The sequence below is a fragment of the Myotis yumanensis genome, unplaced genomic scaffold, assembly GCF_028538775.1.
Source record: "Myotis yumanensis isolate MYYU_CA2020_CCGP unplaced genomic scaffold, mMyoYum1.0.hap1 SCAF_6, whole genome shotgun sequence".
Classification (NCBI taxonomy): domain Eukaryota; kingdom Metazoa; phylum Chordata; class Mammalia; order Chiroptera; family Vespertilionidae; genus Myotis; species Myotis yumanensis.
In genome coordinates this window covers 70,596,516-70,618,979 of record NW_027223757.1, presented here as the reverse complement: position 1 = coordinate 70,618,979, position 22,464 = coordinate 70,596,516, and the positions used below count along the sequence as shown (strand labels likewise).

Sequence of the window (22,464 nt, the reverse complement as noted above, 5' to 3'; positions counted from 1 at the left end):
GTGGCTTTGATTTCTGAAGGACCAAATACAGAACAATGGGGCCTTGACTTACGAGTGTCCCAACTAACGAGTTTTTTGAGATACCAACTGTCTCTCGGCAGATTTTTTGCATTGAGTTGATAGAGTAATTTGAGTTAACGAGCTCCTTAATGAGCTCGGTCTCGGAACGAATTAAACTCGTAAGTCAAGGCCCCACTGTACTTTTAAACATAACAGTGTTTCATACTTTTTCTTTCTTTTGAATAGACTCTTAACCTCCATGAAATAAAACAGGATTTTGAACTGTTTTACTACATTTTTAAGACACATTTTTTGTTACATAAATTCTGTATTAAGACCTTCATTGAAGGCAACTTTTCCTTCTAAAGAAAGGGTAAAGATGCTAACTGGTGAAATTAGTTTCCTAGTAAGACACTACATAGGAATTGTTTTTCTGTTTTTCTTTGTATAATTGTGCACATCTATTAAGTTTAGTTGTCTGAAACAGTTAAGCATCAAAATGTGTTTGGCTGGAAACTATTTTGAAGAATACGATAAAGACTGGTTAAAGCTACCAACTTGAATTGTTTCAAGATATGAAAATGTGGAATATCTGAAAAACTTAGTAAAATGAAAGTGTGGTAAATTCCAAGCCAATAGAAAGCATTAATTTTTAAATAAAATAGTCAAGCCAGCCAATACCTTCCACTGGAGGTCAGCAACATACATGTTGCAGGTTGCATACTCCAAAAGCGGTACCTAATTTTATGGTCACTCATAAATATTTTCAAGCTAGGACAATGATATGGATAATAAAACATTATATCCAGGATGCAAGCCATTCACCTACATGGGTCAGAAATAATTTTCCTTCGACCTGTGTATTCAGCATTTGATTTGTGTGTGTATGCGCTATGGTAGAGTTACTTTTCCAACATAAAATAATTAGGAAAAAAATACTTATAGATAACACAAGGCACACATTATAGAATATGGAAAAAATTCTCACATTTAGAATTACTTTTTTAAACACAACTGTAAATGAACTAAATTAGTTGTTAAGGCCACTCATGAGTATGGGGAGGTTCAACTATCCTGTATAATAAAGATGTCATATGCAAATGGACATTACACCATGAAGCATAACGACAGACTGCATAACGACCGGATCATGGATCAGCAGGAGGGTGGGGCAGCAAGCTACAAGTGGGCAGCAGAGAGCTGCAGGAGGGGGCAGGGCAGCAAGCGATGAGGGGGGCCAGGGGGGGCGGGGGAGCTACAGGAGGGCAGCAGCGAGCTACTGGTGAGCTACTGGCGCACTGATTCGTGCGCAGGGCTACTAGTACAATATAACCCTCGATTCTCTACTTCATTGATGTCATTCTATCTCATAATTATTTGTGATAACTTTGTTTTATCCCATTAAAACCAGGTAAGACTGATAGGAAAACTACAGGTTGATCTAGTTTTCTAAAGAAGAATGTATTTGCTCCCTCTGTATCTTAAAAGATGATATTAGTGTAAAAGAGAACAGTGACCAGAATGTAACATCAATAAAGTATTTTTTATCAAGTTAAACTCCTGGCAAAACCTTAAAGGAAAAAGAAAATAAAACCTGGCATGGGGGATATCTCAGTTTCCCCTCCAGATTTATTCTCCACCTTTATCTACCGTTTCCTCTCTCTGACCTGTAGAAAATACATCATCATACAGGGAAAAGTCTCCCTTGCCCTCTGGCTTCTGCTTACATTTGATCACTAGAGAGCCCCACAACAGATCAGAGGAAAGGAAGAGAGTGTGAGCAGCTCATTGTTTATTTCCCGGCTTCTTCACCTGAGGTAGACGTTTCCCTGCCAAAGGAAGGAAAGTCAAAAAGAAGGAAGACCTAACTTCATGTTTAATAGACATACGTTGTGTATGTTTCCCTGCCTTGGTCACTCAGCTGCTCTGGGCATCAGCCTCCTCAGCTCTAAAGGAAAACGTTTGAGCTAGAGAAGCAATGCATTTGCGTCCAGAACCAAAATTCTAGGAAACACTTATTTTTTAATAATCATTCACTTTGATGTGTGTTATTACATTACTATGTTCTTTGATTTATGTCCATATCTAAGTGTTCTTCCAATGCCGACTTTAGCACCATATCCCCAACGTGTTAAGTATTGGAAACACTTGAAGCAAAACATTATAAAAGCTAGTGAGAGGCGGTGAAAGATCGCAACTAATGCAGTTTAAAAAGTGCTCCCCCCTCCCCCCCATCTATTGAATGACGACTCACTTGCTCTTCTTTTTAAGTTTCTCCTCTATAAACCACAAGATAATAAGCTCACAACGTGTGAAGAATCTTCTAATGGCAAGGTATATCTATTTTGGTCAAAATTTAAAGAAATATGGTAATTTCTATGAAACGGAGTATTATTTAAAGATTTTAACTTAAACATTCCTCTTTTCCATCTTCAGTTTTCTTGCTGACCCAGAGGCTCTTCCTCATTTTTTTTACCCTAGAAATGACGTAATTGCAGCCTAGAATATTGAAAGGCTGAATGAATATCTTTAATCAGAGCATATACAAAAGTCTGACACCAAATCCTTTCATATTTGCAATGTTCTAATGGTGGAGAGGAAAAAAAAAAATGTGGGTTTTTTTTATGGGTTTTGATCTGAAGAAGGACTTAAATTTAGAATTTGAGGTCAAACGTGGAGAAAAAGAAAAATAATTTAGTAGGATGTAGCATATAACATACACTCAAGTTCTTTGTTCAGGCAAAGAGGATAAAAAGCCCTTGCTGACCAAGGAAGGACACAGGGAGGGAATCTGAGCAAAGTGTCCATGTTGCCGCAGGTAATTGAGAGGGTGCTCACTGCCTTCACCTGCAGGCCTCAGAGGATAGGCTTCCTCTGGGCATGGCTACAACCCTTCCTTTCACCAGGGAAGTAAAACTTGAAGCCACAAGAAAGCTTTTATGGGAGAACACTTCCTCTTAGTAATTCCTAATGTTATCCTTAGAGGTCACAATCTTCGAACTGGCTGTGTATGGGTGGTTCCCCATTAAATTACAAACTCTTTGCACAATAAATATAGGTTCATGCAGGCACTCTCTCTATAGATATGATCCACTTACTAGTATGTTTATTAAATAAATAACTAAACCTTATAATGTAGCTTTTCATCACTTTTGCGATGATGCCCTTGGTAGAACTGAAACACAGCAAGATTTTCAGGGAATTACAAAAGTCTAGGCTTGCCAGTGATTTAATAATACTCATGTTCAATTTACCTTGAAGAGTGCCATCCACAGGATGCTTTTAGACTTTTTAATGTGATCATCACATTAGCTTCAAAATTATTTATATCATGTACTTTTACCAATAAAAACAATTTTGAAATTAAATCAGTTTTTCCATTCTGATGTGCTCTGTTTAATGGAATTGGCAGATAGCCAATCCTGACAAATATGTTAATCATTCTATCATTTTGGCTAGAAGTCAATTCCTTTATGTCCTCCTAGATTTTACTTATCTCATATCTTGGATACTCTGAGGTTGTTTGGACTATATTTATGTTTTTTTGCATTGGTGTGGATGTAGAGAAAACACTTGTAACAATGTCTTAATAGTTGTAGAGATTGGTGTTTCTATGTTTATCCCTACTTTATCCCAGTGGCAATTCTAGCTAAGAATGAAGGAATAGAGTATTTGGGTCTTTTTAGCTCTACTACCGTGTAGAGATTCACTCTGAGTTATTGATTAACCCACTCAGCTGGCACTATTCCCTTCACAAAGACATTACAAATGCTGCCCAGGACTGGCGTTGAAGAACTCCAAAGGTCAGCTGAAGAACACAGAGCATTCATTTTGCTAAATGTCTGCTGATATGAATATGCTTCACCCTCCTTTATGTACTCCTTTGGGAATTAGTCATGACACTTTTTTTCGTTTTTAGTATAAACTCATCAATATTCCCAGAAGCTATGAATAAATTCTTATTCACCTAGGTACAGTGAATTCTATATGCCTAATACATTGAAACAGAATTAGCATTACACTTGTTTGGGAAAAAAAAAGGGGGGGGGAACTGATTTAAGAAAACACTTATAGTTATTTTCTAATGTAATCCTAAGTATAATTTCAACCAGAAACAATATTGAATACAAATCTGTTTTGAAAGCACAGACTATAAATATTCATATTTGCTTTTATATAATAGGAAATAACAGTTACAAATTTAGAAACAGACTCTTCCAAATTAGTACATTCAAAAAATATTTGTGTTTGTGCAAATTACATTTGGATTATCATTGGTTTGTTTATTTTATAGTCTAATGATAAAATCTGATATGAGAGAATAAATATAATAATTTTCCACTTTCAAAAACAGTTTTAAAATCTACATTAATATATTATTTAATATATTAAAATTATTTATATTATATATATATATATATATATATATAGCCATTCTCACTTAAAATAGTAATGTGGGGAAAAGTCTGATGACTCTGCCACCTACTTTTCTAATAAGTCCCATAAGAGAAACTCAGAAATTATTCTACAAATATTTGTGTTTGTATGTTCTTGGGTTTGATTTAGCTATTAATTTTCTGCTATACTTGAAAAAACTCAGATTCTTTGTCTTCTTAATTTGTAAACCAAAGAAATAAAGCTTTGTAGGGGATTTAATAAATTCTTCCTTGAAATAATAAAAAAAAGACTAATATAATAGTTAATCTACACTAATAAAAGAGAAATATGCAAATTAACCATCACTCCGCCACTCTGCTACACCCACCAGCCAATCAGAAGTGAGTATGCAAATTAACCCAATTAAAATGGTGGTGGCCACAGAGCTGGAGTGAGCAGGAAGCTTGGGTTGCCCCCAGCAATGGAGGAAGCCAAGCTTCCCACCTGCCCTGGCTGGCACTGGGTTACGCTCAAGGCTACAAAGTTTCAAATATAGAAGGTAAATAAATCCCAGATACCTGCTTCCAGCCCGCCCTGGCCTCTGCTCAAGTAAGCATTGAAAAAAAAAAAAAAAAAGAAAAAGAAGGAGAGGCTGGGAGCTTGAGTTACTGGGGGGCATGGCCAGCCTGAAAATGGCCCTCAGCCCCTCACCCAGGCTGGCCATCCCCCCATGGGGTGAGGGTCCCTGCTGGGGGGCTTGGCCAGCCTGCAAACAGCCATCAGCCCCTCACCCAGGCTGACCAGGCACCCCAGCGGACCCCCCCACCCTGATCCAGGACACCCTTCAGGGCAAACCAGCCAGCCCCGACCCATGCACCAGGCCTCTATCCTATATAATAAAAGGGTAATATGCAAATTGACCCCGATAGCAGAACAACTGGGAATGACTGGTCACTATGACACACACTGATCACCAGGGGGCAGACGCTCAATGCAAGAGCTGCCCATTGGTGGTCAGTGTGCTCCCACAGGAGGAGATCTGCTCAGCCACAAGCCAGGCTGACAGGTGCCAGCACAGCGGTGGTGGTGGGAGCCTCTCCTACCTCCTCAGAAGTGCTAAGGATGTCTGATTACAGCTTAGGCCTGCTCCCCGCTGGCAAGTGGACATCCCCCCCCCGAGGGCTCCCGGGCTGCCAGAGGGATTTCTGACTGCCAGCTTAGCCCTGATCCCCCGGGAGCGGGCCTAAGCCATCAGGTGGACATCCCCTGAGGGGTCCCAGACTGCGAGAGGGCACAGGCTGGGCTGAAGGACCCCTCCCCCCGAGTGCACAAATTTTTGTGCACTGGGCCTCTAGTGGCTATATAATTAGTTTTGTTTTGGCCCAAAGAATTGAAATGTTTACAATTTTATCTCTAATTATCAGACTTACATTTAATTTAATTATATTTATTTAATAAATTATAAGTTTATACAATATGAAAGAACAAATCATTTGGTTAAAAATGATTTAATTTGTTTAAATGCATCACATAGCTCTACTGAGAGATTATAGTACTTATTTTTATTGCTATAAAATATCTGACTAGTAGCAATGAGAACAATGTATTTCATTGACATTAAGCCATGTAAATTTAATTGGCCTCCTTTGTTCTTCTTCTACTCATTTGATATTTATCAGATATATTCTATGGAGCTTCCTGGTACAAATAAATGTTGTCTACTTTAATTCCCTAATGATTTAAGACCCTATAAAAGAAACAATAGACTTTTATTTAATTTTAACTACTCTAGTTCAGTTTCAAAGTTCCTTGATATTCAAGTTAAATAATTTTTCCTGGCATGTTTATAGGTAAACTTTATGATCATCCTTTCTAAAAGGCTTATGTAATCCTAAAAAGAGATATATTTTCAGGTTGCCTATTATGTGTTATCTATTTCTATGTAACTCATTTTCCATTGAGTAGTAGAAGTTCCACCAGTTTTACACCAGTTTTAGAGTCAGAGTAAGAAGTTGACATTGTGGTAAAGTCATTTCTACAGACTTGGTGCATACTAAATTTCTAAGCAGAAAATCAGATGAACATTTGGTAGATAATAAAATGAGATACCTATTTCCTATTATGATTGGGTTTCTACCTCCAGCTTTCTAATGACTCTAAGTCACTACCATAGACTCTGGTTTGGAATTTAGAGAGAAAGCAAAATTCTTACTTTATGAAAGAATTTAAGCACCAAATCAGGCCACTTTCACTTCAAAGAAAATTTCTTTTTACCTACACAAGTGAGCCCATATTTCCTCATAGCTGGCAGGCAGATTTGTGCACAGTGGGAGAAATGAAGCATGGCCATGGGCTGTAGACTGCTGGGAGATTTAGGCAAATGAGTAACAACTTCCAAAAGAGTAACAAGACTGGTTAAATGTGTTATGTCAGATTTATACCTAGTGGTTCAGAGTGCAAATTTTCACTTGTAATGCACACAAAAATTGGACAGATGAGCCAATTTAGGTTAAGTACCTTACATATTTTAGTCATTAAGTAGGCACTTAGAGGGTAAGACCCTCTGCTAATTATGAAAAATTCTAGTGGATATTTTTCTACCCCAAAGGAAGTTCTATTATGATGTAAGTATCTCAAAAAAATGGAGTACACTTAAAATATCCCCATTTTAAAAAAGCATTTAAAATATTTCAACCTTTTAAACTTACACATTTGACCTATTATATTTTTTACTGCAAGTTGTATAAATATGGAGAAATAATAACAATCAAAAAACTTTTAGAATAAACATTATAAAACTTTTAGACTCTTGCAGAAAATAAAATAATTTTTGCTGTCTTTTCAGGTGTCGTATCACACATTTTTTATAAGCATAGTGATTCATTTCCATGGCACTTTTAAAAAGTCATTTATTCTTTAAACATATTATTTGTTCACTTGAATGACTGGTTCCTTTTTTATAATTTTATCATTTTTACTGGTATTGTTAAAAAACAGACACCTGAATATCTGAATTAATAAAAATATTGGCAGTATTATTCTTAAACTAAGTTTAAATGAACATATAAAAACTTTTATACGTAAGTTTTATCATGTCAAATCAACATTGAAGAATACATTTGAGACAAACAAATGAAACCCAACTCTGAGCTTTCTGCAAAACTTACACCAAACTTAAGAAACATCATTTGGAAGAAAATGGTTGGAAAATAGATGTCCCATGCAAACAATACATATAGGAAATTTGTGGTGGTAAATTAATGTCCTATAAAGTAGACTTCAAGACACAGAGTATAATCTCAATAAAAAGGTATATTTCATAATGATAAAATATTAATAAATTAAAATAACCTAACTGAACCGCATCCAGCATGACCAGTGGTGAACCTGAGGGAGGGGGGTGAAGGATTAAAGAAAACAGACAAGAGAATACAGTTGGGGCCAGGTGGATCACTGTGCCTGGATGAGGAAAGAGTGACACAGCCTGTAAGCTGAATCTTTATTTTATAATCAGGTCACACAAAGCAAAACAAGAGCAAGATGTTTACGATGTTCTTGTGAGTTTCAAATCTGCTTCTTTCCTATTGTTGCCATTCTCTGAACTCTACCAAGCTTTGTTTTGGCAGCACTTGCTGCATCCCCCACAGCCTACATCCTTTAGCTACCAAGGACTGCAGGATCAGACTATAAGGTCGAGCTTACATACAACCATAGCCTTTGGCTATAACTGTGCTGGGAGGGCTTTGCCCTCCAAGCTGGGACTTGTATGTGGCTTTGCCACAAGTCAGTCTGAGGCTTGATCCTGTCTAACATGGTAGCCACTCTCCACACCTAACAACCGTAAGTACTTATACTTCCAATAAGAGAGCTTCAAGTAGGTGAAGAATATATCAAGCATGTAGATGATTAAAACTGCATTATCCATTCATCTATGTATTTCACTTTTATTAAGATAAAACTTTGAGAAGATTGTGTAAATATATTGGACTTAATGTGAGTGTGATTTTTGGATTCCTTCATATTAAAGATCATCCAGTTATATTAAATATTTTTACTAATAATCTAAATTCCCAGCCACAAAGACATTTCTTCCACAAAGACATTTTAAAGAAAATGATTGGGTAACTCCCAAATACTTTTTTACTTTAAAAGGTTTCTAGGATGCCTTTTAGCATTTTAAATTTTCCACCACTCATGAAAGAGGCTAAAGTGTTAAAGCATAGACTTACCTCTATATTCCTGTTTCTACACCATTCTCCAGTTTTTGAATAGTTACTGTCTTACGGTGCAACTAAACCTCAGAGATCACCCTCCTTAAAAATAGAAACAACCTTACAATAGAAAATGAACCCCTATAGAAACCTTTGTCATAAATAGTGTTTTGTATTCAAGATTTTGAAGCTTTGGGGGTAAGGAAAAGAGCCCTTCATTTGCAGTGCTGGGTGCTTTCCTGGATCATCTGTTTATAAAATGTGATTTTGATCAAGTCACTGAAGACTTTCTAGCTTTACTTTTCTTATCTGTAAAATGCAAGTTACAATGTATGTGGTTCAAGGTTATCCCCATCTGTAACCATAAAGATTTTATCTTGTAGATATTGTGGAGAACATGAATAGATTATTCTTTTCTTAATGTATTTTTATTGATTTCGGAGAGGAAGGGAGAGGTAGAAGGAGATAGAAACATCAATGATGAGAATCATTGATCAACTGCCTCCTGCATGCCCCCTACTGGGGATCGAGCCCATAACCCGGGCATGTGCCCTGACCTGGAATCATACCAGTGGCCTCTTGGTTCTTAGGTCGACACTCAACCACTGAGCCATGCTGGCCGGGCAAAACAGATTATTCTTAAACAAAATAGTACACTAAAGCACTTATGTAGCAGAATATTTTGTAAAACATTACAAATACTAAAAGGAACTTCAAAAGTTACAAGCTTGATGTTCATTTAAAATTTCCACAAAGAAGAGAAATCTTGAGTAAGTAATTGACAAAGATTTTTTTTCCCCCTTTTTGGGTGGAAAAAACATCTTGTTTGTTTTTATTTTTAAAAATCATTTATTTCAATGTCACCATTTCCTCAATAATGTGATGTACAACAAACTAGATTTAGATTCACACTCTGAGTATTTAATGTATTGACATTTACACCAACATAATAAGGTAACACAAAGCATTGATGTGTAGAATGCATGAAAGATAGTGTTGTGAAATACAAAGACAGTAAAGTTTAATTCAGAATTTATTATTTCCACTTACTCCCTATGCTGTACAATACTGAAATTACTAGAAGTGTTTTATAATGATGGCAAATGTCAAACTTACAAATATCTGTGATTATCTAACTTTAAACATAAATAAGAAGAGTTTTCTGTCCAATATAACACATATTCTATAAGATATATTGGATAAAAATTAAATCTGTAGGAAGGATAATTAATAAGTGATTTCAGAAAATTCAAATGGCAATAAATATAAGATATTAATATTTATCTCCTTTAAAAGTTTAACAGATTTATAAAGAATTTATTGAATATTATTACATGCAGAATTTGACTTTGGATTCAAAATTTAATATTTATGAAATATAGAACATATACCAATTTTATGTTCATGCAGATCCTGGCTACTTTAAAATTTATAAAGCTTAATAAAGAATAGGAAGTACACTTTACTTCATAATAAAGATTTATGTATTTTAATGAATAAAATGGCATATTTTCTTATTTTGTAACTAGTAATGAGTGTTTTATGCCAAAATATGTAAATCTTTTATCTTTATATAAAACTCATCTAAATAATGTTAAAAATTATCATAAAAATTTTCCTCTGTTAAGTATCTTTGATTTTGTATAAATGTTATTTTATAGTCTCTTTTTGATTCTCCTAATTAAGAAAATAAAAACTCATAGACACAGAAAACAGTGTGATTACCAGAGGGAAAAGGGGACAGGAGGAGATAGAAAAGGGTAAAGGGGGGATAAATGGTGATGGAAACAGATCAGACTTCGAGTGGTGAACACACAATACAATATACAAAGGATGTGTCCTAGAATTGAACACTTCAAACCTATATAATTTTATTAACCAATGTCACCCCAATAAATTCAATAAAAATTTAAAAATAAGAAGTACCTGACAAGTCCACAGCCTTCTTGTTAGAGAAATGCCCAAGGCAGAAATTTGTTCACAAGCATCCATGACTTTTGTATTGAGACCACAGATCAGCATTCTAAAGAAGACATTCATCAATAAACTGAATATATAGAGAAAACAAATGCCTTATGGAGAGAATGGCCTAGAACCCCACCCAATATGGGTGTTTTCTCTTAGTAATAAAGAGACCAAACCACATTTATCTTAAGATACTTAGTGTGATACTCAGAGAGTACTGGAGGCAGTAGAAGAAAAATATAAAGAAAAGCTGGGTTGATACAAGGTTACCAGGGTTGCTGTTGGATCATGAAATATATTCAAGTCCTCCACAGTTGACTGATATCAGCTATAAAAGTTTTCCTTCTCTGGAAATATATATATATAAAAAGCCTAACATGCTAATTGTCCCCTCGTGAGTTCAACCGGGAGATTGGGAGTTTGATCACTTGCTATGAGTGCGCTGACCACCAGGGGTGGCGCGGAATGAAGGAAGACCCCAGCAGGCAGCCAGAAGGCCCCGATTGGTCCTGATCGCCAGCCAGGCCTAGTCTTATAATAAACCTGAATTCATCATTACCTGAGAGTGCTAACAGAAGACTAAAACCTAATTCATGCATTATCATATCACCTATAAAAGCATGGGCTATTTAGCCATGGAAGCATAATAGAAAGTCACAGAAGTAAATGTTGACAGTATCCATCCTGACACTGCTTGGGGAGAGGAAGCCTAGATATGGGACTACAAGTGTTCTGGTTCATTGTAAATAAGACCATCTCTATTGTGATATGAATGCCTTCATTTCTTTTTGGTCTGATAGCGTGGCAGGTCAATAAATTTAAATATTTTTTTATCCTCATTTTATAGCCAGTAAACAACCTTCAATTATGTTTTCACTTCTTATGTACATGTATCTATAGGAATAAAATGCACTAACCAATGGGACACAAGTATTTTGCTCTGTGTAGCAGTAAGTTTTCATTGTGAATTGATAAACTGGCATTATTATTTGTTTACATCAGTTGAGTTACTTTGGTTAATAAAAATATAATGCCCAATGATTATATATTTTCAGACAAAATAAGGTTTCTCTGTGTACAGCGACTAGGGACCAGAACAAAGCCATTTTAAATTTACCATGGTAATAAACGGCACCGGAGTAGATCTTAGGGGACAACCAGAAGCCAAAAACTTCAGTGCTGTGGCCTATAAGCTAGAACCTTTCCTTCCTAAATGTCTGCAGTCACAGCTGGAACTGGAATGATGTCACCATTTATCATTATTAAATAGGTGAATAGATGAGACCCATTATTTCCCTCCAGACTCCGTTCATTTAAGTTTGCTGTCTCTGCTACCACCATCTGCCCTTATCCCATCTAACCTTACATTCAATTCCAATTCATTTACTGGAATCTCGCAAATATAAAGAATTTCAAATATAACAAATATAAAAACCACTTCATACTTATATAATCTTCTACAGTAGTTCTTTCTTTTGCTTTTTTTATATCTCATCCCAAGCTTAACAAATTGGCATAACTCTCAGTGTTCTCTAAAGCAGCACTCCTCACATGTAATCCGAGTTCCTCGTACATCAGAATCACTGGTGTGCCTGTCAAAACGAAGCGTCTTCTAAGCTCCTAAGGGAATTATATGCATACTGAGGTTAGATAAACATGACTCTGAAATAAGAATAACAAGACATGGCCTAATTCCTGGGATGCTGTGAGAATTAATGGCATGTTATTCTTTCCCAACTTGACTGCCTATTTGAATCACCTGGAAACATACCAATGCATGGCCTCACCTAGACCAACTAAAAATATTTGGGAATAGAATTCAAGGAGTAGGATTTTTTAATCTCCCTCCTCCAGATAATTCTTATGTGACACTATTCCAGTCCATATTTTTTACTATTAACATATGTTTATTCTTTCTCTGGGTTTTTGTGAGACAACTTTAGTGTGCCCACTGACATTAAGAAATATTAAATATGTAAATTAAAGCCACGTGCACACAGACTTTGCCATCAGTGAAATATGCAAGTGTAAGGAAAAAATAAACTAGTGTGTGCATAAGTAAAACAAGTAAGCTAATCTCAGACTAATAATACTCAGCATCTCAGAAGTTTCCTAAAAAAATGCCACTTCAGGGAATGAATAACAATCATGAGCCTACAAACTATTTTTTCTATTTACATTGTTGTTTTGTTGATGAATATAGATAAATTTAGAATCCTAAAATTGTTACAGGTCAGTATTTCCTGACATAATAACCACCTGACACATGGGAATATGTACATTTAAATTAATTTAAAATAAATAGAAAATTTTGTTTCTCGTGTGGCTAGTGGATGTATACTGGCAGTGCAGTTATAGAACATACCCATCATTTGCAGAAAGCTCTGTTGAACAGAGCTATAGACCCTTACAGTTAGTCCAACTTTACAGATGAGGAAAATAAAACACAGATTTAAGTGACTAGCCCATGCTATATATCTTGTTAGTGGAGAGCCAAAGAAGAATTTAATCCTTGTTCAGTGTTCTGTACTATTCTGTCATGAGTTAACGAGTGGGTAAGAGTTGTGATGATGATCATCATCATGTTAATAATTGTTTATCTAATTCTCACACACACAAAAAAAAAATAGAAAACTTAGTACTAATATTAATACTTACTTTTGAAACATGGTAGCAGTGCCATAGAGGTTACCAAAGGATGCACTGCTCTTAAGTTATTAAGTGACAGAAATGAAATGAGCATGTGTGTGTCTGTGTGTGTGTGTGTGTGTGTGTGTCTGTGATCTCATAAATTATTTTATAAAGCTAATATAACAGATTCATTATATCAATAAACTTTAATCACAGGTTTAAAAAATTATGTTTTATAATACATTTGGGGTGCTACCAGATATAAAGAATTTTCAGCATAAATGAACTAGGCAATTGTTTAAATAGACTACTGAGAAACATTATGGTAAGTTAATTTACTTTATATAAAAGGCCATACAAGATACTTTTCAGCTTGCCCTTGACTCAATTGGGAATGAAATGCTTCAAACAAGAAATTCTTTTAAGGAAGACATACTTAGGGTAGGGATTAATTCCAAAAAAATTTCATCTAATCTAGGTTGATTTTTTTTGTGAAAGTGTACTAAGAATTTGTCCTTTGTATATACAGCATATCAACTATATATGGATAGATGTTAGTAATTACTTAGTTTCTATTTTATAATAATTTATTTCAAGCAGCACAGAATACCCATATTTTACTTTCTTATCCTGAGATACTGTATTGGGAAGGTTACCAGAATTAAAACTTTTTAAATTTTTTTATTAAAAAAAAAACCTAAATCAACAAGTAGAGAGGATGCAACTGGAAAGAAAAAACTAAGATATAGTTAGCTGTGTAATGAAGAAAAGTCAATTTCTTAATACTTGCTTTAGAACAAAAAAGAAATTAAAAACAACAGCATTTAGGTTTCCAGACTATAATTGCCACTCTACTTGCTTGCACTGAAATATTCTAATAGTACTGAGGAGAGTGAAATTTTATTAATCACTGACACTCTTGAACAACTTTAATTTATTTTAATTCCTCACTGGAGGATATGTTTTTATTTATGAGAGAGAGAGAGAGAGAGAGAGAGAGAGAGAAACATGAATGACTTACCTCGATACATAACCTGACCAGGGACTGAACCAACAACCTAGGTATGTGCTCTGACTGGGAATCAAACCCAAAAAATTTTGGTGTACAGGACAATGCCCCAATCAGCTGAGCCACCCAGTCAGGGCATAATTTTATTTCTTAAAACTAAAGAACAAGGAACAAATTACAGTATTTTGAGTATTTTCCTAGTAAATTTTCTCATAACTGGGATTTTGTGACAATGCTAAAACAAAATTTCTGCATATCTAGAGTGACAGACACAAAGAACCCCTCCTCAGTTACCATCTTCTCCTTTACTAAGCAGAATGTGAGCAATGTGCCTAACTGAAAAACTGTATTTCCCAGCTGCCCTGGGAAGCAGGAGTGGCCAGTGAAATGTAAAGGGAATTTATGGAACTGGGCTCACTTTTTGCTCTCCCTTTTGTGTCTGCCCTCTCCCTTGAACTCAATTGTGATGACTAGATTTCCAGAAACTATTTGGTCTATGACAATCTTGGTTTGAAAATTATGTGCTAACTATAAGAGAACAGAAACCTTGAAGGAGATAGGGTCCCTGATGAGAATAAACCTGCCTCATTAATTTTGAACCACCTATATCTCAATTTGTTCTATGTTATAGTCTTATAAATCTTGTTTAAGCCATTATTATCTCTGGTCTCTACCTCTAAAAGCCAACCAAGTAAAATATCTAACATATTTAGAACCCTGACAACCAAGTTACAAAAATCAAACACAACAATGATAAAAGGCAACATGAGAATTACATAAATAGTGTACATTTTTCATTTTTTACAAATGATGAAGCTGGATGATATTGATTAAATTATGAGTTTACAGACAATAAAAATAATTTTGAATAAAATCTAAAATATCTAAATTGTCTCAAGAAAAACTTGAAAACTAAACAGAAAAAAAAAGCCATTAAAAAATGGGGAAACTTCTCAAAGAATTCACTCCAAGGAAAAGGTCATCTTCAGATATATATGTTTATATAGGAGTTTCCTATTTATATAGGAACCCCATGCAGTGACTTCTGCCTATTTTAAGAACTAGATTACTTCCATTCTATATGAAGGGTTCACAACATATAGAAAAAAATAAAATGCTGTCATTTACAAAGTTAGTATTATGCTGTACCAAAACCTAAAATGTAAATATTTTTAAATCTTATGTACAATTATACTTTGACTAAATCAATGAGTTAATGGCCCATCTATTATTATGCAGGAACTCAGAGCTTTAGCTGCTGAACTTAGACTAAAGGCCCAGTAGGCAGGCTGAGTGCATTACAGTAGGGAAACAAGTCCAGTTCACCTTTCCAGAAACAAATCTATTCTCAAATTTACTCACTACCAGTTTTCTAAGTGTGTGTCTCTTAGAAAACAAGTTTTATTGGCTGGTTTAAAAAGGTATTGTGAAAATAGTAACTCAGACAGTACTATAAATTGAGTCTAGTTGTATGGGGGGTGGGATGTAAATTCTACTGCAAACAGAGAACCTAACAACACAGGCTTAAATCCACTAGAAGGTATTTATTTGTTATGTTTCGTTTTGTTTTTCTCACTTAAGAAATTCAGAAGATAACAGTCCACAACTAATACCATTCAGGTATCCCAACTCATTCTCTTCTTGATAAGGATTTTGTCTTAGTTACAAACTAACAGGCATTTTGTAACATATTATAGGAAGACAGGAGATAAAAGAGCAAAACCCAAAGGGTCTTGCCCACTGCCTTTGCCCAGTTTACAAAGCTTACCTGGGAACCCCATGCAGTAACTTCTGCCTGTTTCAACTTACTCCTCTTTGGCTGGAATCAGTACATGTAACCACCCCTGTTGAATTATTAATGGACAAGCTTTCTTTCCATTTGTAGCAGAACTTGTAAATACTTCACTTGTTCAACTTCTCATTGGTATTGCCATCTTTTTTTTTCTCCTTTTTTGTTGGGGTAACTAGCAGCCTTGTGAGAGGGAAGAGAGAAGGAACATACTTAAGTAGGTTCTTCAAACTTCGATATGAACTACATGAAAACTTGGAAAGAACAAATCACAGAACAGCACAACGTAGCTGAGGTGTGTGGTTTACTCCCTTAGATACAGAATATGAATTTAAGGAGTTCACAGTGTTTTTTGGTAGTACTTTGATGCAATCTCTATTTAATCAGTAAGATTTTACTCCAATAATATACTTGCATCCATGAAACTTAACACTATAACTCTCATTTTCCTAGGAGCAGGAAAAGGTGGCCATGTGAAATGGGGCACCATTAATCTGTGAAACTGATGCAGCTTCATCGATGGGCCTTTGTAGGAAGAAAAGAGAGAAAAAAATTCCCCCCTAGTATACTCATAGGGAGATCTCTGCTCTGAAATCTTTTAAGAGTGACTAGTGATTTTTTTAACTTGAATTTATGATCATTCTCCCAATAACTGTCAATAATGTATCTTTAGAAAAATTCTGTTGAGACAACTTTTGAACCAGTTACATAGACCCTCTGATTGTATCTCCATAAGTTGTTCATGAGAAAGGGTTCTAGTAATTGACAAAACAAATAGAACCCTCCTCCATTCTTTATTCTTTTTTTCTTTTTTTGAGAGAGAGAGTGAGAGAAACATCGATTTCTTGTACCACTTATTTATGCATTTCTTTGGTTGCTTCTTGTATGTGCCCTGACCGGGATCGAACCTGCAAACTTGGCCTATCGGGATGATGCTCCAACCCCCTGAGCTACCCGGCCAGAGCAGCCTCCTCTGTTCTTTACCTTGGAAAGGGTGTCCTCAAAACTATGTGAGTCTAGAAAAAAAATTAAACATTTAAGTATCTTTGACATTTAAAAGCTACTAAAAATGAATTAAATTATACTGGTAATAACTTACGTTTATGTAGCACTTCATGATTTTCATAATCCTTTTAACTACATTATCTGCCATTTGGTAGAGCAGTCATCAACACTTACAGTTACTTGCCTAAAGGAGCACAACTAATTAGTATAGATCCTTACAACAAAGCTCTGAGACTCACATTTGCCTCCCTTCTCTGTAAATCTGAACTGACAGGAGGAAAACATTGCCACAGTAGGCACATCCTACATTACTCATGACTGCCTGTGACTCCTGTTGTGGGCCTCACTGTCATTTTTCCATCAAGGCTACCGCAGTAGCAGAACCCTGACATTTCAGGCCCCTCATCTGCCAAAGACTTCTGCTTCCTGAGACCACGGTAGAGAGTGGGACATCCTCTCCATGGCCAATTCTGCTACTTTGCTGTAACCTAACTGGCATTTTAATAGTCACCCTAAGGTTGGACAAGAAAGCCAGCATCATATATCCACATAAATTATAAAGATTTCTTGGGGGACGGGGAACCATTACAAATGTCCATGTAAAAGGAGAAATTCTCTCTAATTACTATCTAGTGATTAATTTTCTATGCCACACACAATCACAGCAGAGTTTTAAAATATTAAAAGCTGAAGATACATAAATCTGTTACTCCAAGCCAATGCATTTGTTATACATTTCAGCATGGTCCTTTCAGCCTGAAGTCGTGTCTGAGTCTTTACTTCACAGCTGGGATGATTGTGGCTGTATGAAAGAATGTCAAGGCCGTGTCCTTAGTTGCATTTTCTAGAAAACAGTTCTAAGAAATACCTCAAAGCTCCTTAAGTAGGTAGACAGCTGAAAAGAAACCTTTTTTAAATCTACAAACTTGAAAGTGAACTGAGCCCCACTCTTGCTCTAGGCTAAAGCATTTGGTTTGGATCCAACTTTAGGTATAGTCAAGATAACTTTTCAGTAAGCTGTAAAAACTTGAAGAAACTATTAATTGCTGGAAAGGTCAGAAGAAAAACATATGAACTACATTTCTCTTAAAGTTTTATTTAAGTAGAAGATAGGCTTAATAATTTTTCTATTTTAATTTGACTAAGTTTAACTACACAATATATAAACACAGCCATAGCTCCACTTCTCTATGACCAGGTTAGAACATTTTTTTAGAACAGAATGCTTTCCTTATAAATGGCTAAAAATTTCAAGGCCCATTTTACTGTAACTTGAAGTAGATTGATCATTTTAATAAAGGAACAAAATGCTTATTTAGTTTAACAAATATCTGAGTGCCTATGTGATTAATAAAGTTTTATTTAAAGGCTGTGGTCATTAACAACTATAAAAAGCTGGTTTTTGTCTTGTGCTTTGCAGCTTATACATATATCAACTCATTAAATTCTCACAAATTTGAATTAATTGGGCTTGATGAAAGTTTTCTGTTACATGACATTTCTGATCATATGCTCACTTTAGAAAATCCTGAATTCCCACATATTAGTAATGCTCTTAATTCTATAATGAAGTTTATCATGTGATGAGCATCATATATAAACAGATACTGCAATAGTTATTACTACTTATTGAGTTCTTTTTAAGTGACATATATTATATCATCTATTATCTTAAAAATCCTATGGAGTAGGAATTAGTGTCCTCATTTAAGTTATAAGAAAGCCAAGACTGAAAGAGCCTGGAGTCTTTCCCAAGGTCACAGTTACAAAGAGGCGAAGAAATTCAGTCCCAAGTCTTTTTACACTAAAACCTATGTTCCTTTTCATTTCCCCCTGCTGCCTCTAATTTTAGAGCATAAACCAGTCCCCATTTAGAAAAACATGCTTTCAAACCAAATGAAATAGGAGAAAAGATGCAATGAACAGCTTGAGAATAAAAGCATACATAACTTGAGAATAACCTCATAATTCACAAAACAAATTTGCATCTGTTATTGTAATGCACTGCCTGTGTTATAATAGCATATTTTCATAATTTATTCATGCTGCTCCATTATTTTTCTCAACATAAATCCATTGTATACTTCTTTTACTTAGGGGATGTTTTCTAGTAAACCTGACAGAAAGTCCCCTGCTAGCTGATGCTGAATGGTAATAGACAATCAGGAAATCTCCGTGCTGCCAACATGTTAGAATGTTTCTGCTCTTGTTTAAGAACAATACCTCATTCCAGTTAGGGGAAAAACACATTTAAGAAAACTCTCAAAAAGACACATCGTGCTTGCCGTGTAGCAGGCCCTCGCTGAATAGAAAGTAGGTGTTGAATGCATGAAAGATTGGCACCGCTATTTGACATTGCAGGAAGGCCAGTGCGGAGAAATGTCAGCATTCCTCAAGTACACTGTCCTGGGATGGGTGCCCTGGCCACAGACTCAGACAGATGTTCTTAAAGGAAGCTTATTGAGGACGGCTGTCAGATGCGGCACCTGTGAGGGAATGGAGAAAGCAGGATGCGGCAGAGACAAGAACTACAATGCAGTTACGTCAGAGCCTCAGCCAATCCCACAGGGAGCTATGGGGCCAGGACAGCCCTGCGAAGGTGTCCACATTGACACACTGGAACACGGCCTTTGGACTCCTCATCCATCAGTCAGCCATCGGGCTTAGCTATTATCAGTCAGCAGCCGAATGTCTCAGCAGCTGCTGGGGCACCTCGATCACAAACGGAGAATCCGTATAGCACATTACAGCCTCTACTACAGAGAGCCACTCCTTTTATGGGCAAAAGAAAAGTGTTCTTTTCACCACCTTCCACAAAGAATAATTGCCATTTTTAAAAAATCTTACTATAGGCCTTACAATGTACATAAATTATTGTTTTATTTAATCAGTAAAACAACCCAAGTGGTATATTCTTCTCAATCCAGATGAGGAAAGTGAGATTCAGAGGTGTTAAGTAACCTGTCCGCAATCAAACACTTTTGATTTTGTCAATATTTTTCCTGCCACAGCAGGGTGCAATACTCTTGTGATATGGGTTTATGGAAGGTCAATTCTCTCTTGCTGATGATAAAAGTATGATTACCAAAATGTGGTAAATTCCAAGAAGTATCTCTTTTAATTTCCTGTCTTGCATTGTAACAGCAGTCGCTGATGAGCATGCTGGACACATGATTCAGATTAACTTGATATTTTAAAAAATGAGTTTTAAATCTCTTTCTGAAGTTAATTCTCTCTTATAACATAAATAAATCCCTAAGGAATAGCACATCAATACATACTTTCTGAAATATCTTTTTTTCCATAAATCGTGGCTAGAAATACATCACAGATGTAATTTTTAATTCAAAACAACAAAATTGTCACTGTAGGGGTGCTTTCGATTTCTTCTACAAGAAAAGTGTTGGTATTAAAAGTTAGCTTTATTATAAATCGTATCAAAATAACCAAGAAAAAAATGCTTTGTGTCAAAAGGAAAGAAAACTAATTTTGTACAAGAATATAAGCAGAAATTAACAGAGCCCTTAGATGCGACAGTTCCAAAGGCATAATTACTTTTTCATCACAAAGAAAATAGCAGGGAAGAGATGTAAATTATAAGGAGGGTTTTGAACAAACTGAACACCAGATTCTTTGAGATGAACAATTTGAGACAAACTTGTTGACCACTTGCATCAGAATTTCCCCCTTCTCTTCCTGGAAAGCATACAAAGCGACATGGAAAGTGAGGAGATAACACATGTACAAACTCCATTTTCAATGCCATTGAGAGACAGAAGTAGCCACCAAATCTAAAATACAGATAAGACTCCAAGAAAGATCTGAGACCTGGCAAAAGTCATGCCCAAAAGGCCGTGAGGAGTGGCAAGGGGCCTGAGCAGTACATTTCCCCAAGTGCCAGCGTTACCGAAGATGAGGCACGTTACAGTGCCTGTCTACTGCAACTTCAGTGAGACCCGCTGTGAGCAAGGCCAAGATCGAAACGCTGAGATTAAGCAAGTCAGAGACTTTTAGCGGGAGGAGGGGAGGTAAAGAGAGATGCCAGCAACAGATCTCAGAACTGACTAGCCATTATTTACTTTTTGAGTGTGAAGGGCCTACCTGGGAATACAGAGATCTCTGAGTATACTTATTTTGTTGTTATCATTGTTGTGAAGGCTGGATTACTTTTGTAAAAATTTTTATTGATTTTTTTTTGGAGAGAGAAAGGGAGAGGGAGAGATGGGAGAGATGAGAGAGAGAGAGAGAGAGAGAGAGAGAGAGTGAGAAATATGGATGTGAGAGTGGAACATTGATCAGCTGGCTGCCTCTTGCATACCCCCTTCGGAGTACAATCCCTCAACCTGGGCACGTGCCCTGACAGGAAATCAAACTGGCAACCTCTCCATGCACAACACCCAACCAACTGAACCACACCGATCAGGGCAAGGCTGGATTACTTTTAATTGTTTATAAAGCAATATTTATTTAACAACAATATATGCTATAAACTATTTTAGTAAATAACCAGACAAAATCCCTATTATCGTGGACTTTACGTTTTAGTTGGGGTTATAGAAGAGAAAATAAACAATAAATATTATAAACAAATAAATTCTATAGCATGTTACAAACTGAGAAGTATTATGGAAACAAAGAGAACAAAGTAAGGGGATATAAGAAGTGCTGAGGGAATTATCCTGTTTTTAAAAGTGAGCTAGGGGTAAACTTCATTATCAGACATAATTAGGCCAAAATTAATCATGTTTTTAAAAATGAAAAATTTTTACCTTTTGAGATTCTCTAAAACAATTTTAAAAGCCTAGAAATTAACATTCCTTTTTCAAAAGTTGAGTTATTGATTTCATAAGTTATTTTGCTCTCCAAAGAATCAATCCAGCAAACTTTTTTACCAAGTTTCTTATTTTACTATTCAAGGGTATTGATCCTGATTTTAAGTATACTTTTTTCTTTTATTTCTCTCCTTAGATAAGTTTTCTTGTTCTTTCTTTAGCTTCTTATGCTAAAAGTTTTGTTGCTTTATTCTCCTTCTTTCTCATTTAATAATACAAGCTTTTAAAACTAAGTTTCTAGCTAAGTAATTTTGGTTATATATAATGAATTTTGAAAAAGAATGTACTAATAATTGTTATTCTCTATTTTTGTAATTGCAATTTTAATTTTTTATTATTCCCAAGAGTCATTTAGAGAGTCTTTTTAATTGCCAAGACTTTGTGTTTATACTTTAGTTATTAATTTCTATTTCATTATATTATGGCCAGCAAAATAAGTCTAGATTATTTTATATTCTGTTCTTATGAACTTTTCCTCATCATCTAATTTTTCTCTTAATAGGAAATAAATTTCTATGTATGGCTATATGGCTACTTAATGTATTACTGTGTTTTTTAATATCTCCAATAGTTGGTATAGTATTTATCAAGTACTGTGATGTTTGTTTTAAGGTGTATTCTACTTTTGATCAGTAAAAGACTCTC

The 22,464-nt window shown here is 35.5% G+C and overlaps 1 pseudogene; it reads left to right on the top strand.

The window, feature by feature from the left end:
- Positions 1–20,899: 20,899 nt before the first annotated feature.
- Positions 20,900–22,464, top strand: part of LOC139012887 (small ribosomal subunit protein uS5 pseudogene) — an 87,534-nt pseudogene continuing 85,969 nt past the window's right edge.